Source organism: Stegodyphus dumicola, chromosome 6, assembly GCF_044657685.1.
Source record: "Stegodyphus dumicola isolate Sdum_Otavi_A_Nest chromosome 6, ASM4465768v1".
In the NCBI taxonomy this organism is placed as follows: domain Eukaryota; kingdom Metazoa; phylum Arthropoda; class Arachnida; order Araneae; family Eresidae; genus Stegodyphus; species Stegodyphus dumicola.
In genome coordinates, this window is record NC_140773.1 from 179,068,476 (window position 1) to 179,081,974 (window position 13,499).

The following is a 13,499-nucleotide window of genomic DNA, read 5'->3' on the forward strand; positions in this document are numbered from 1 at the left end:
AGAGCGTGTTGAGCTCCGGCAACGACTGAACCGAAGAGTCGGGAGCTGTGCTCATGTATCGTCGAGTGCATCGCGAGTTGTAGCGTGGAGGGTCTCGAGAGTACGTGGAGTTCCGAGAACGACCAAGCAGAGTCGAAAGCTGTACTCCGGAAAGCAGAGTCGGGTGCTTTGCAGGAAGCTGTCTCCACTGCGATAGCCTGATAACCTGAAGTCTGTGTCACTGATTGTTCCAGCGTGTTTAGAGTAGATCTTCGACTACTGTAAAAAGTGTTATTGGAGCTGTCCTGATTAGTATTGGCTAAATAAAGTGTGTTTCGATACTTCATCAAGTGTCGTCGTTATTCTCTCCAAATCCACACGAGCCCCGTACGAACGTGAAGGAAGAAAATAACGTAACAACTGGTATCAGAAAAGAAATTACGCAACAGTACTGTTTACGTTAGGAGTTCTTTGAATAAGATCTTAAAAAATAGAATATATTTAAACTTAGAAGTGCTAAAAAGTCCTAGTTTATGATGTCAGACCTTTCGTATTGAAATATACATATAAAAGTTTGCCATTTGTTTTGCCCATCTAACAATTGCAATGGAACTATTCTAATACGAACAGACAAGAAAATCATTGACAAGAAAAGTTGTGTGCATAAGAGTAGAAAAAACTGAAATACTACAGAAACATAATGTTGTTTTAGAAACATGTCGGCAAGAATTAACAGCCAATCCGACTATGTATATGTAAAAATGGGCGAGACGATCGAATTGAAAGCGAATGCCGAGTGGGTCGTCGAATGCACCGAAAGTGTCTCGTAGTATATCGCGGTTAGTGTATCGTCAAGAGAGCGTGTCGAGCTCCGGGAACGACTGAACCGAAGCGTCGGGAGCTATGCTCTGTATGTCGTCGAGTGCATCGCGAGCTGTAGCGTGGAGAGTCTTGAGAGTACGTGGAGTTCCGAGAACGACCGAGCAGATTCAGAAGCTGTACTCTGGTGCTTTGCAGTGAAGCTGTCTCCACCGTGATAATCTGAAGGCTGTGTCGCTGATTGTGTCAGCGTGTTTATAGTAGTTCTTCGACGACTGTAGCGTGATTTTAGAGCTGTCCTGATTAGAACTGGCTAAATAAAGTGTGTTTTGATACTTCATCAAATAGTATTGTCATTATTCACTCCAAATCCTCACGAACCCCGTACGAACGTGAAGGAAGAAAATAACGTAACAATATACTTCTCCGTCGGGCTCAGTTGGGAATAAAATTCCTGAACCCTCCTCTCTAAGTTTCATATGAAAATAAAACTGTTTAGTCTGTTCGGGGTTCATTCAGCAACAAACCTTTAAGATGTATTTGCAATAAAGCTTTCGTTGTATCTTTATAAATAAACTTTATAATAAAATAAATAAATGTTTTAATTTTCTGTAGCTTCCAATATAGTTTTTACAATCAATGTTATTACTGCACGGGTGATTTTATGTTTGCTATACGATTCAGAGCTTAATTCGATTTTAACGTAGTGAACCAACCATACTTGAAATTTTGGGCTTATTCCATTTTTGTATTTTTCGTTAAAAGTTATCTGTTCTAAATATCAAATGATAAAAGTAGTTCGGTTCGAAATGTAATGTGTCCACTAGATTTCATCATTTTGTCACAGTGACTCAGTTCAAACCGGTTTCGTATTTCGCTTCTGATCTATTTCAAATCAGTGTTTGAACTTGTCCTTCAAAGGAACTTTGCTAGTAAGACTAGTATTGCTTCTAGCATTCCACTGTTTGGTACGTAAAAACAATATATAATTTGACTGGAGACGTAATCTCTTCATTCCATTTCATCATTTTGTTACAACGATTCAGATTTAACCGGTTTCACTTATCTATTTCGAAATTAATGGAATAACACCCAAAAGGAAGAAAACGGAGATGGCTTATAGCGTCTGTGTCTCCCGTCGCAAGCAGGGCGTCATTACTTTTAAGACATTTTCAAGAACAAAATAGAAAAAGATGGAGCCAAAACCAGTTACACAGTGCTAGAACCAACCCTGTAATTTTAACCTCTCTCTCATTATGCATTCTATTCATGAATGTCCTCTTCGTTTTCTTAACCATTAAGTCGTATGTCAGTTTAAAAGCTAAACAGAGATTAAAGGAGAAGTTTATATATCTCCTTTTGAGCGTTATCTAGCTAACAAGTAGAAGCTCCATTGTAGAGTTCTAAGAGGCCATCATTTATGGCACTTTCGATTGAAAAGAATTTGTAAAAAGCTAATTTGCAACTCCCGCTATATCTTTAGAAATTCATTTTTAAATATGTTTATGTCGGAAATCAGATCGTAGTCTTTAGTAATTATAGCTTACTAAGTCACGAATTCAGAGGCTGGATTTCACTAGAAATGAATTAGCATTTAATTGCTGAGAAATAAAAAAATAATGGACGGGGGAAAATAAAAATCATTAGTTAGTTCCAGAACTCAATGAGATATTTATAGAGTTTTTTGGAACTTGTAGATACTATTTCCAAGGACCAAAATACAAATTTAACATTTTGCTGCAGAAGCTGAGCATTCAGTTTTAAGGCTTAGGTTCTTTATCAAAATGAAGTAATAGTAGTAATAGTCACTGAATTAGTGCTGACAATGTAAAATTAAAGCGGTGCTAAAACTAGTAAATTAAAGTAATTCACCACTACAGCAAAGATTCCGAAGCCAGTGCGGAAGAAAACAGTTTCGACGATTACTAACTAATTTTTTAAACATAATCTTACAATTTCAAACAGTTAATATTCTTAATTGTATTTTTCATTTCCTCATATATTAGAATGAAACATCCGAACAGACTCCATGGTTTCAAACAATTGCCAATATATTGGCGCGTTTTAAAATTTGGTATATTTGTTGAAAGCGATAAATATCAAATGTGGTTTAGACACTTTGCTAAAATTATTTTGGAATGAGGACTTCTTTTCCTCTCATGCACAATGTAAAAAGGTAGGAACGAGGTACCATTTTTCCTCTCCAGCATAATGGAAGGGAAAGGAAAATTGGTTGCCACATATTCAGAGGTTCGCCAAGTGAACTATTTTTAGCGCAAACTGAAAAAATTGTGCCAAGATAAATTTTTGAATTTCTCCGTAAATTTCTCATCAAATTTTACAAAATTTAATATCTAGGCATAATTTGAGTCGTAGGATCGAAGTATGGAAAAGAAAATGGCATATTATTTCAGAAAAAGTCCGATTTTGTGTCAAAATACCTATGTTGGAATAATGCTATATATAAATCTAATATATATCTTAAGTCGCGTTTTCAAGACATGAAAAACGCAATTTGACTTTGTCAATCAGCAAAGTAAAATGGGAGATATAGAACTTTTTTTTTTTTTTTTTTTTTTTTTTCGCAGTGTGTATGGTACCAGAATAGAGACAAATTATATAGGATGCGAAAAGTTTTGAAGTGCTCTTTTATATATTATTTAAACAGTTTAATAATATTAGTATGCACTTTTTTGGATTATTAATAACATATACCTCCTTATAGTTGCAAATTAAATTATAACTATCAAATGAATTTAAAGATTATGTTTATTTGTTTATTAACATTTCATTATCACATTATTTTCGTCTAGGAATTTCCTTTCTGCCCCCCCCCAAGCAATACCTACAGGTAAGTCACGAGGCTGAAAAGCACTGCTATAAATAAATAACCCAATACTATTCCAGTTGAACAGCAGTAATTAGCCCTAATTGTTTACGGAATGTATCCTAGTTTTTGAAAAATTGCGTATCATCTAAAATGAAATTAATTACTTAACCATCTTGAGAATGATTGTGTGTGCTTATTTAATTGAATATGGCAAAGCACATGAAGGTTGGCGAAGCATAGTTTCATGGAGAATTTTCTAGGGAAAACGGGCTCATATTTATGTTACCTTAAGAAAATCCACGAAAATGCTTACACACAATGGTTGGCTCTAGGACGGCTCGTTCAATCCATTTGTTAAATTTGCATCTAATTTTCAAGGCGCCCTTTTTTTAGCTAGTTTATTCATTCAAAGAAAAATACATATTACTCACTGAATTTCGCACGTTAGTGTGAATAACCTTTAAACTCGATATTTCTGTGAACAGTATATTTCTGTGACAAAGAGAGCTTTCTGACTGCACAATCTATTTTACATTTAGCGAACTTGCGCCGAATACGTTTATTTGCTATTTTATATAATTTCTGCAATATTTTCTAATATTATGTTTTTGTAAATTTAGATTTAATTTTTTTAAAGATATTTCCTTTTTATTCACAAAAATTTGTATTTTCTATTTTTCGAAGAAGTGAAACATTTAATTAGCTTCTGATACTTTGTTTTCATATGATAAAGTACGAGCCCTTTGCTAAAATTTTCATAGCTCACTGTAGCTTACACTGCGAATCCATTCATTCGATTTGAAACTAGGAATGAATTAACAGATCGATCTTTCCATTCATTGGTCCTATCGACTTAATTACAGTTAGCCAGAGTAAAGAGGGAAGTACCTTTCTTAAAAATAAAATTCATTATAAAAGCATTTCTAAATAATAATTTTAAAATATGACGCTTTTTTAAAAAGATTTATTGATTACAAATATAAATATATATATTGAAAATTATGAAGGGTATGACATATATGTATCTGTAATTACGATAATAAGTATTTCTATGTGTATGCAATAGGGTTTGAAAAATTTGGATGCATAAGAATTTTTTTCAACTAAATATTAGAATTTATTAACTATCAGCTTCTTATCCACTGTCGGCATCTTATCCTTTAACTCAGGGTTTCTTAAACGTTTTTCAGTCGCGACCCCTTTTTATCACCGAGATTTTTTCGCGACCCCCAGGACTCCAAAATAATTTTGTGGGTCCTCATAAGTATTGAAATCCGACACACGCGTGAGTGAACCTGTCCATTTTTTTCACTTGTACTGTAATGTACTATTGCAGTTTTAGGTCCTTAACTTTAATTTCTAATTTTAAGACATAGAACAATGTGAAAATTTTAAATAAGTATCAGACAAAATGACAGCGTGACGTGCAAAGTAAGGTAAATGAACGTTTATATTATAAAAAGAATGCGTCGAAAATAAAATTCTGTACAAAATAATTAAAGCATCGTCGATTGCTTCTGAAACTTTTCATTGCGAAGTTAGTTAAAATATAGGAAATTATGAAGATTTCACTACCTGGTTGAAATAAATACAAACACATGTTGAAAACTCCGCAAAAATATCGATTTGAAATATTACTTAATAAGTGGTAAATAAGATGAAGAAAGAAATATGTGATAAACATTTGAGCCCAAATGCAATCTTTACATAAAACTATCCGTTTGAGAAAAATATTTACACCAATTTTATATGTAAATAGAAGTCAGCACTTTTTATTGCAGTCTATATGAAAAAGATGTTCTATAATAATAACCAATGCTGAATTTTATTCAAAATGAATATGACACTTTGGATTTTATTCAAAGTGAACGTTACTAATTTGCATTCATATACATTTAGTGCGTTAAATTTCACATTTAATAAATGCTCACTCTTAAATGTACTGTCTACACAAGAAATACTCATCAAACAGAGTGAATTTATCGTATCCACAACGAGTCTATTCAATTTATTCATATATAATTTTTAATGTTAACAAGAGATATAATCAGATCATATGTGTTCTGAATCTTACACTTTAAAAATCAAAAAGAATACAAGCACTGAAATAAGAAAACACTAGATTCATTATAACACTTTCAGTCATTCTCAGCTCAATTAAAAAAAATATACACTTGAATTCTCTTCATCCAAATAATATGTCGTGAACATCAATCCTAATATTAATACGTGATAAAAATTGCGAACGTGAAATTTCAGCAATTAATCAAACTCAGAAAACCAAAAGCACTACGAGATTTTCTACTATTACGCTATATACACTCATGTCCATAAAGTAAGGATAATTCGGAGTCACGCGGAAATCGAACTCTAAAATAAATATATCACCTGTAAAATCACTACACACATCTTCAAGAATCATATGCAAATTTCAGGAAGTAACCAGATGACACCGATGGTACGTCACAATGACGAGAGTGTAAGAGAGTGATATATAAGGAATACAGGCAAAGAAGTAAAATTGTTCGCAGGCGCTTTATAAGCATTTCAGTGCAATAACCGAATAGTTACGACACAAAGGACGCATTTGGATGATTTTTTACGTGGTAGAATTATCGGCCGTCTGGAATGTGAGCGTACCCAACTGGAAGTATCAGACGAACATGGAATTGCCCAGAGTGTCATCTCCAGGCTTTGGCAACGATTCCAAGATGATGGTAATGTGAGTAGACGTTACAGCACAGGTCGCCCCAGAGTTACAACGCCGAATGAGGACCGGTATTTGGCAGTTACTGCCAAAAGAAACAGGCGGAGCACAGCCATTAGACCTGTCTCGTCAGCTCTCTTTAGCCACTGGTACGACAATTTCAAGGCAGACCGTGTACAGACGCTTAGGGAAGATTGGTCTATATGCTCGTAGACCTGTCAGATGCGTTCCACTTACTGCAACTCACTGTCGCATGCGGTTAGCCTGGAGTAGAGAGCATGCATTGTGGACACCGCAACAGTGGGCTTGTGTGATGTTTTCCGATGAGTCCAGGTTCAGCTTGCAGTATGATTCTCGCCGGACTTTCATATGGAGAGCTCCAGGTACCCGTTACCACCAAGAAAACATCATTGAACGACACCGTTACGGTGGTGCAGGAGTGCTCGGTTGGGGTGGAATTATTCTGGGTTCCAGAACTGACCTGCATGTTCAAATTGGAACCATGACAAGCCAAATCTATCGAGACGTCATTCTGGAACAACATGTACGTTTGTTTCGGGGCGCCATGGGAACACAATTTGTGTTTATGGATTACAACGCCCGTCCTCACCGTGCAAACATCGTAAGCGAATGCCTTCAATCGGAGGATATCACCCGTATGGACTGACCAGCATTCTCACCGGACTTGAATCCAGAAGCGCACGTGTGGGACATGCTTGGCCAACGAGTTGCAGCCCGTCAATCTCCTCCTACATGTCTACCGGAACTTCAGAGAGCATTGCATTTTGAGTGGTGTAATATCCCCCAAGATCAGATCAATAATTTGATACTCAGCATGCCTATGCGTTGTACGGACTGTATTGCATCGTCTGGGAGACATACAATCATACCAACCATGTAATATTGGTTTTTTGTAAATAGGTTTTTTTTTTTGTAATTTGCTCCAGGGAGAAAAAATCGCTAATTTTTTTAATAATATCAAACATATAGCATCTTTTTTGCTCTTTTCCTTTTGTTTAATAAATAAGTTTTACAAATAAGTCAAATTTGTTTTGCTTCTAACTCTTTCTTTGTCTGATTTTGCATTATCCTTAATTTATGGACATGAGTGTATTTATAACTGCGAAACAAATGCAAATTAAAACATAAACAACATACGCTCACATGCACGAAGATTTAGCGTCACAAGAGCAATAGCAGCTCACTGCTCCATTTTCGAAACCCCTCCCTCAGTGGCTACGATGATGTGCACTTGTGAAATATGCTCCCGCGACCCACAGTTTAAGAAACGCTGCTTTAACTGCATCCTTTGTCCTAAGCCGACTTCTGGTGCCCTCCACCAAGAAAACAATAAATATATCAAAGTATTCGCCCCAACACTCGCGTTGCCCTCTATCCACACTACGGAGTATAAACACTTCGTGATAGTCAAGTCTTTATACCAAAGAACGTTTATGTTCCGTGGTCCACACATTTAGATGCTTACGCAATTTTTATTTATTGAAGAGATTACATTTTTATAATTTCGTTTAATAGTTAAGCAGAGATTTTCTGAAGAACTATCAAATATTAACTTCTTCATTTAACTGATACCGTAAGAGCTGATATAAGTCAGTTTTCCACATAAGAATAGGATCAAATCTGAAATTTTAGAGTTTTTTTATTTTCCATTTATAACAGAAGCTCTAAAAATTCTTTAATCCGATCATATGAATTATTGATTTTAAAACTCGAATCAAAATTTTTTATGATTACAGTCTAGTTTTCTTGCTGCCGTAGGTGATCGATGTAAGAAGGTAGGAAAGAAAATCATTTCAAAATAAAATTAGTCATTTTTTAAGTTTACATTTTCATTATCACATCTCTTCAATTCTTTTAATTAAGAAAGCTGTACAAAATGCATCATCTATCGACTTTCCGAAACTGCAGCAGATGGGCGCTGCGCAATAAATTTACTAAAACGTGTGCACTTTGAGGTATCACTTCCAAGCCCTCATCAGTAAATCACGTTTGCGACATCCAAATATGGCAACAAATGTAAAGGAATGGTTGTTGTCTCATTTTAATTATCTCATGGTCAAGGCAAAATGACGATTTAAATCTAAATTAAAGATAAGAATAAAAAATGAATACTAATCTGACGGATGTTAAGGTCTGTGACACTCTCTTGACCTTTATTTGATTCTATTTCTCCTTATTTTTTTTTATTCTTTAGATAAGTGTAACTCTTATAATCAGCCGCAAAATGCAGTTATGGAATGAAACAAAATGGAAAAAACTTCCTGGTTACCGTACAGTTGCTATGGGGTGAGTATTATCTCAGCGTGACAAGAAGGCACGTTTCTTGGAATGTCGCCAATATTCTACGTCATATTGAATGAGGAACGTTCACGAAATGCAGATGGTTGTCGATGCTGTGACTAATTCCTGTCTATCAAGAGTTTAGACAGCTGCGTAACGTAATTCTGGGATTTCGTTTCTTTTATACTATTTTTCAACTGTTCCTAATGTAATCGTTATTAAACCTGCTTATATTTAATTTTCGTCACATCATAAATGCATTCAGCGTAATTTGAATTTAATGCAATGTAAAGAATTTTTAATATGTATAAACGTCATTTGTCTTCGAAAACGTTAAATTTTTGTATTAGTAAAGTAGTAAGTGTTATACGTAATACTGAAAGGGTCCTTACATTGTTGAATTTAATTGAGGCAAAGCGTGCGAAGGCTATTGGTCAAGGAAAGAAATGCCTTCTGAAGGACTTTTCTAAGGGAAACTACCTCATATAGATGTTATTGCCCCACCCCCCAATAAAAGGGAATGCATACTTTCGTTTTTCGGGATTTTAACCCAAATTTGACTACCCGTGTTTAGTTGCTTTATTTAGGGCAACTTGAGCAATTATGCAACCGATCGAGCTTCATGTTTAATTAATGAATTTTTTTTGTTTAGTTTCGGAATAAAATATATTCTAAAATTAAAATATTAACCGTAACCTTGAGTAGCTAGTTTCTTATTATTGCGTACATGAGCGCATGAGTTATATGGTAGGACACAACCATCATTTCACAGACTTTCTGAACTGACAAGAAATGCCTGGATCTACGTGTAAGCTGAACAAGATATAGTTTAGGGCCCCCACTTTTTTGGCCCCTCCCGAAAAATCGTAGCATATCCCCTATCAAAGTAATTGACTCATATTCCTTATAAAGGGAAATTTATATCTCAGATAGCTTAGGATCTCCTCAAATCTGAATCCGGTCCTGTTGACAATAGACGTTGTCATCCACGGTTCCAAATGAGTTTGGTTTTCTGTAGAAACAGTCATTTTAGAAGGAGATGTTCATTGCTGATATTATTTTAAATTCTCAGAAATATTGATCATTTTCGAAGGTGACTCTTTTTTTTTTTTTTTTTTTTTTTTGAGGTGGTCATCTTGAGCTGTTTTATTGTGTGCGCATAATATCAAAAGAGGCTTGGAAAGCAAATCTGCATGTTACCTGTAATCTACAATGACTGACAGTGATTTCTCTCGTGGCGACAACCTTCTATGAACGATCCGAATCTTTTGAGATCGTGGATAATCGTCTCATATAGAGGTTTCACTTTAAACTCAATGTTAAGGTTACGGATGCTTTGCAAATCAACACCGAATCACCGAATGATAAATGTTTAAGAAAAAAACAAAACAAAACAAAGAATTGCAACCTGCAAGCTTTAGATTATAATTCAGCATACAAAAGAGAAGTTAATTATAAAAAAATAAAAAAGTGGTGCTAGATATATCTTTTTATTAATTAAAGCAAAACTGTAAATGTTCATAATCATTATCAGATAGACGCATTACAAATTATCATTATTTTAATTTATATCAAATAGATACATAATTAAAACGTAAAATAAAGATTTAAATAATTTAGAAGTGCGTTTATCGCTTTTAGATCCTTCTGTCTTTTGATCGATAATGCACTAATAAAATTTGGAAAATAAATTAACAAGACCTTTACGTTTTGCTGAATAACAACGCTTTGAAAATCGAATAAAACAACCTAAAGGTCAAATCCAGGGATTCTTCAACCCTTTTCTTGCGCCGACCTTTTTAAAAGAATGATTTTCTTCATTGACGGCCTTATATATTTCTCTATAATATACATTATACAACATAATACTAATACAAGTAATTGCACATAAATAAATTAAAGAAATCAGAGTATTAACAAACGTTTTGAAAAAAAAAAAAAAGATTTACTATATTTAATTTTTAACATTTGTTGTATTACTTTTTAAAAATTTTACAAATGTAATCAAGTTTTCTGAATCAAAATGAGATTCTGATTGCACAAAATTTCGATCTTAATTAATGTGATAGCTGGGCTCGATGTACTGATGCAGTTTCTTTAATATTTGGTATAAAACTGCTAAACGTAATTCTTAAATCCCCTTGTTCCAAAATATTCAACCAGTATCTTGTTTTCCACAGTAAATTACCGACTTGGCAAAGGTCTGATTTTGCTAGGTAAGAAGAGGGAAAAGACGATAATGTTATTTCGTAACAAATTTTGTTTGGAAATATTTGTCTCAGATGATTTTTAAATTCCAAAACTTAACTTTTACACGTGTTTTGAATGAGACTTGTGTTTGAACATCCTCTTTCAATGCAATCAACTCTTCTTGCATCATGATATCAAGATCAGATATATCGCAGTTCAACGGTTCTGTGAATCATACTGGCATATTTATATTTTCAGTGTCTTCGAAGCAAACATAAAAATATTTAAATTTAGCAAGCGGCTTATGTGTAAGAATATCGGAAGAATATTATCTTCTTCATATTTTTTCTTCTTGTATTTTCTTGTGAATCTGCATTTGATTTTTTTATATTGTACTTATGGCATAAAAAGTGTATATATGAAAATATTATTCGTTTTAAAAATATATTAAATATTTTTTTGTATTTTCCCCTTATATTTATTTCATACGATTTCTTCCTTCCCACATGATATAGCTATATTAATGAACAACTAATCATCAGTTTTATTAATAATTATTTATAATCAATCGAGATGTTGAAAAAATATCTTAAAAGAATCTAAATATTATCTTATATTAACAAATTTCCACATCCAGACGAAAAAATAAGCATTGCACTAGACAGAAAAAGGGGGGGGATTTGATGAAGGAAAGAGAGAAAAAGAATTAAGGTTGGGGAAGGGAAAAAAAAAAAAAAACAGAGACAGCAATTAAATATGGATTTGTAGTACCAAAATGAAGCAGCAACAAACCTTGATGATCTGTCTGGATATTGTTATTGAAAATATGAGTAGCTTTTCATGCCTAGCGTGTATAGTGTTATTTCGTGTTTATTTAATGAAAAATCGGTTTCATTCGAAAAACAATATATCTTAGAGACAAATATTTTTTGAAAATATTTTATCTCTTCCATCCTATGATATTATTTTCTTTCTATTTTCAATCTGATTTTAACTAGCAAAATAATAGCTTGTATATAAATTTCGTCATTAGTGTCAGAAGTCCTCCATTAACACTAAACCCAACTTGTCAGCTGCGTCAAAATCAGTTAAACCACAATAATTTCTAAATAAGTTGAAAAATTTATAATATTTATATGTAAGCTGTGTGTTTGGGTAAAAATGAGGAAAATGCTGAAAATTATGAAAGTATCATTAGTGCCTGAATGCGTAAGATTTGTAAGTTTTATGAGACGAAAACATATTTATTTGTGATAAGAAGCCTGATTATCTAACAATAAATAAACATGGTATTTTCAGATTGAGCAATTACGAAAATTTTCAATTAAACACAGTATTATTAGACTGAGCAATTACAAGAATTCTCGAAAAAATTACTGTGTAAAGAAAAACATTGAAAATAAGTTACAGCAAAAATCGCTAGTGGTGACAATTTTCTTCAGATGAGCCCATCTGAAATAAGTTAAGTGATAAGTGTTTCTGATAATACTTAAGTTACTTCTCTATCTCTGAAAGTAACCAAAATTATCTAGAACAACGAATGATCATCTTGAAGGAGTTCACTATATTTAATTGCTTTAAATTAATTTTCATTGCGATTAGAAAGAAATCTTCGAAAGAATACAGACGTTACACTTTCATCGACCAAAAAAAAAAAAAATCATGAAACAATAAGCAGTTTTAGTAATGAATGCGGAGGGTGAATCATCGTGGCGCCATCTAGCGTGACTAATTTCGTTCACCGTATTAGTGTTGAATCAATTTCACAAGATTCTTGTGGAGCAAAAAACAGCGATCCGGAGTGAAAACTGTGCGTAAGGAACGACTAAGCCAAAAATATACTTAAAGATCGAATCAGGAGAAATCAATGTTTTCATCTCCGAACGCGTAGTTAGAATAGTATAAGGGCACTTTTAGCAACCACTTCTTTTGAGATGGTCACATCTGAAACTGACGTGTATTCCTGGGACATTCATTTTGAAAATCACCTTACAAGATAATTTCCACAAATTACCAAAACCATTACGAACTGTAAGTAGTCGCCCCAGACAGGGTTTCAAGTTTAAAATCCAGCAAAGAAAGATTTTTATAAAACATTTTGGTTAGCCAAACTGAATTAGCGTTCAAATTCTGCATCAATCTTATGTTCGAAAAGATAAAAATAAACAAATCTTCGATAGCTGTTTATAGTTGAGCACTTAACTACAATTTCACCTCTGCTTCTCGACAAATATTCATCAGATAGAGATTTGGATCTCCTTGACGCTTTTTACATTCGCAAAAAAATGAACATTAGTTAATGATATTAATTCCAATTTAGTTCTTCTCAGAGGTTTCAAAACTCTTAACAACTTAGATTTTTTACATTTCATTGCTATTTTCCGTGATAGAATAGCGTTACGTTTGGCTTAATTTTTCTGTGCTCATTGATTTCCACATAAATTTGACACATAAATAAAAGTTTAAATAAAGTAACACATAACAAAAACTTAATCCCCCACGAAGTCGAAAGAGTTTTATTCAGAATCTGCGGCAACGTAGGGTGCTTTTTTACCAAATTTAAAATTTTACATGGCATATTTCCCTTTTAAGGAACTAATTTTCTCTATCTAGTTTAAATCTAACGGTGGCTGTTAGTTAATATCGATCGTAAGTATTATCTGTTAGTTAACA

General features: G+C 33.5%; 1 protein-coding gene across 9 annotated transcripts in view; it reads left to right on the forward strand.

The window, feature by feature from the left end:
- LOC118198596 (uncharacterized) overlaps nucleotides 1-13,499 on the forward strand; it is a 385,056-nt gene that overhangs the window by 60,025 nt on the left and 311,532 nt on the right. The window contains exon 1 of one of the 9 annotated variants that reach the window (XM_085819211.1): nucleotides 8,565-8,642. The exons of the other annotated variants lie outside the window; for them this stretch is intronic. The gene's annotated coding sequence lies outside the window, so the exon portion shown is untranslated. Of the gene's footprint in view, nucleotides 1-8,564; nucleotides 8,643-13,499 lie in introns of those variants that run through there. 9 annotated transcript variants of the gene reach the window in all.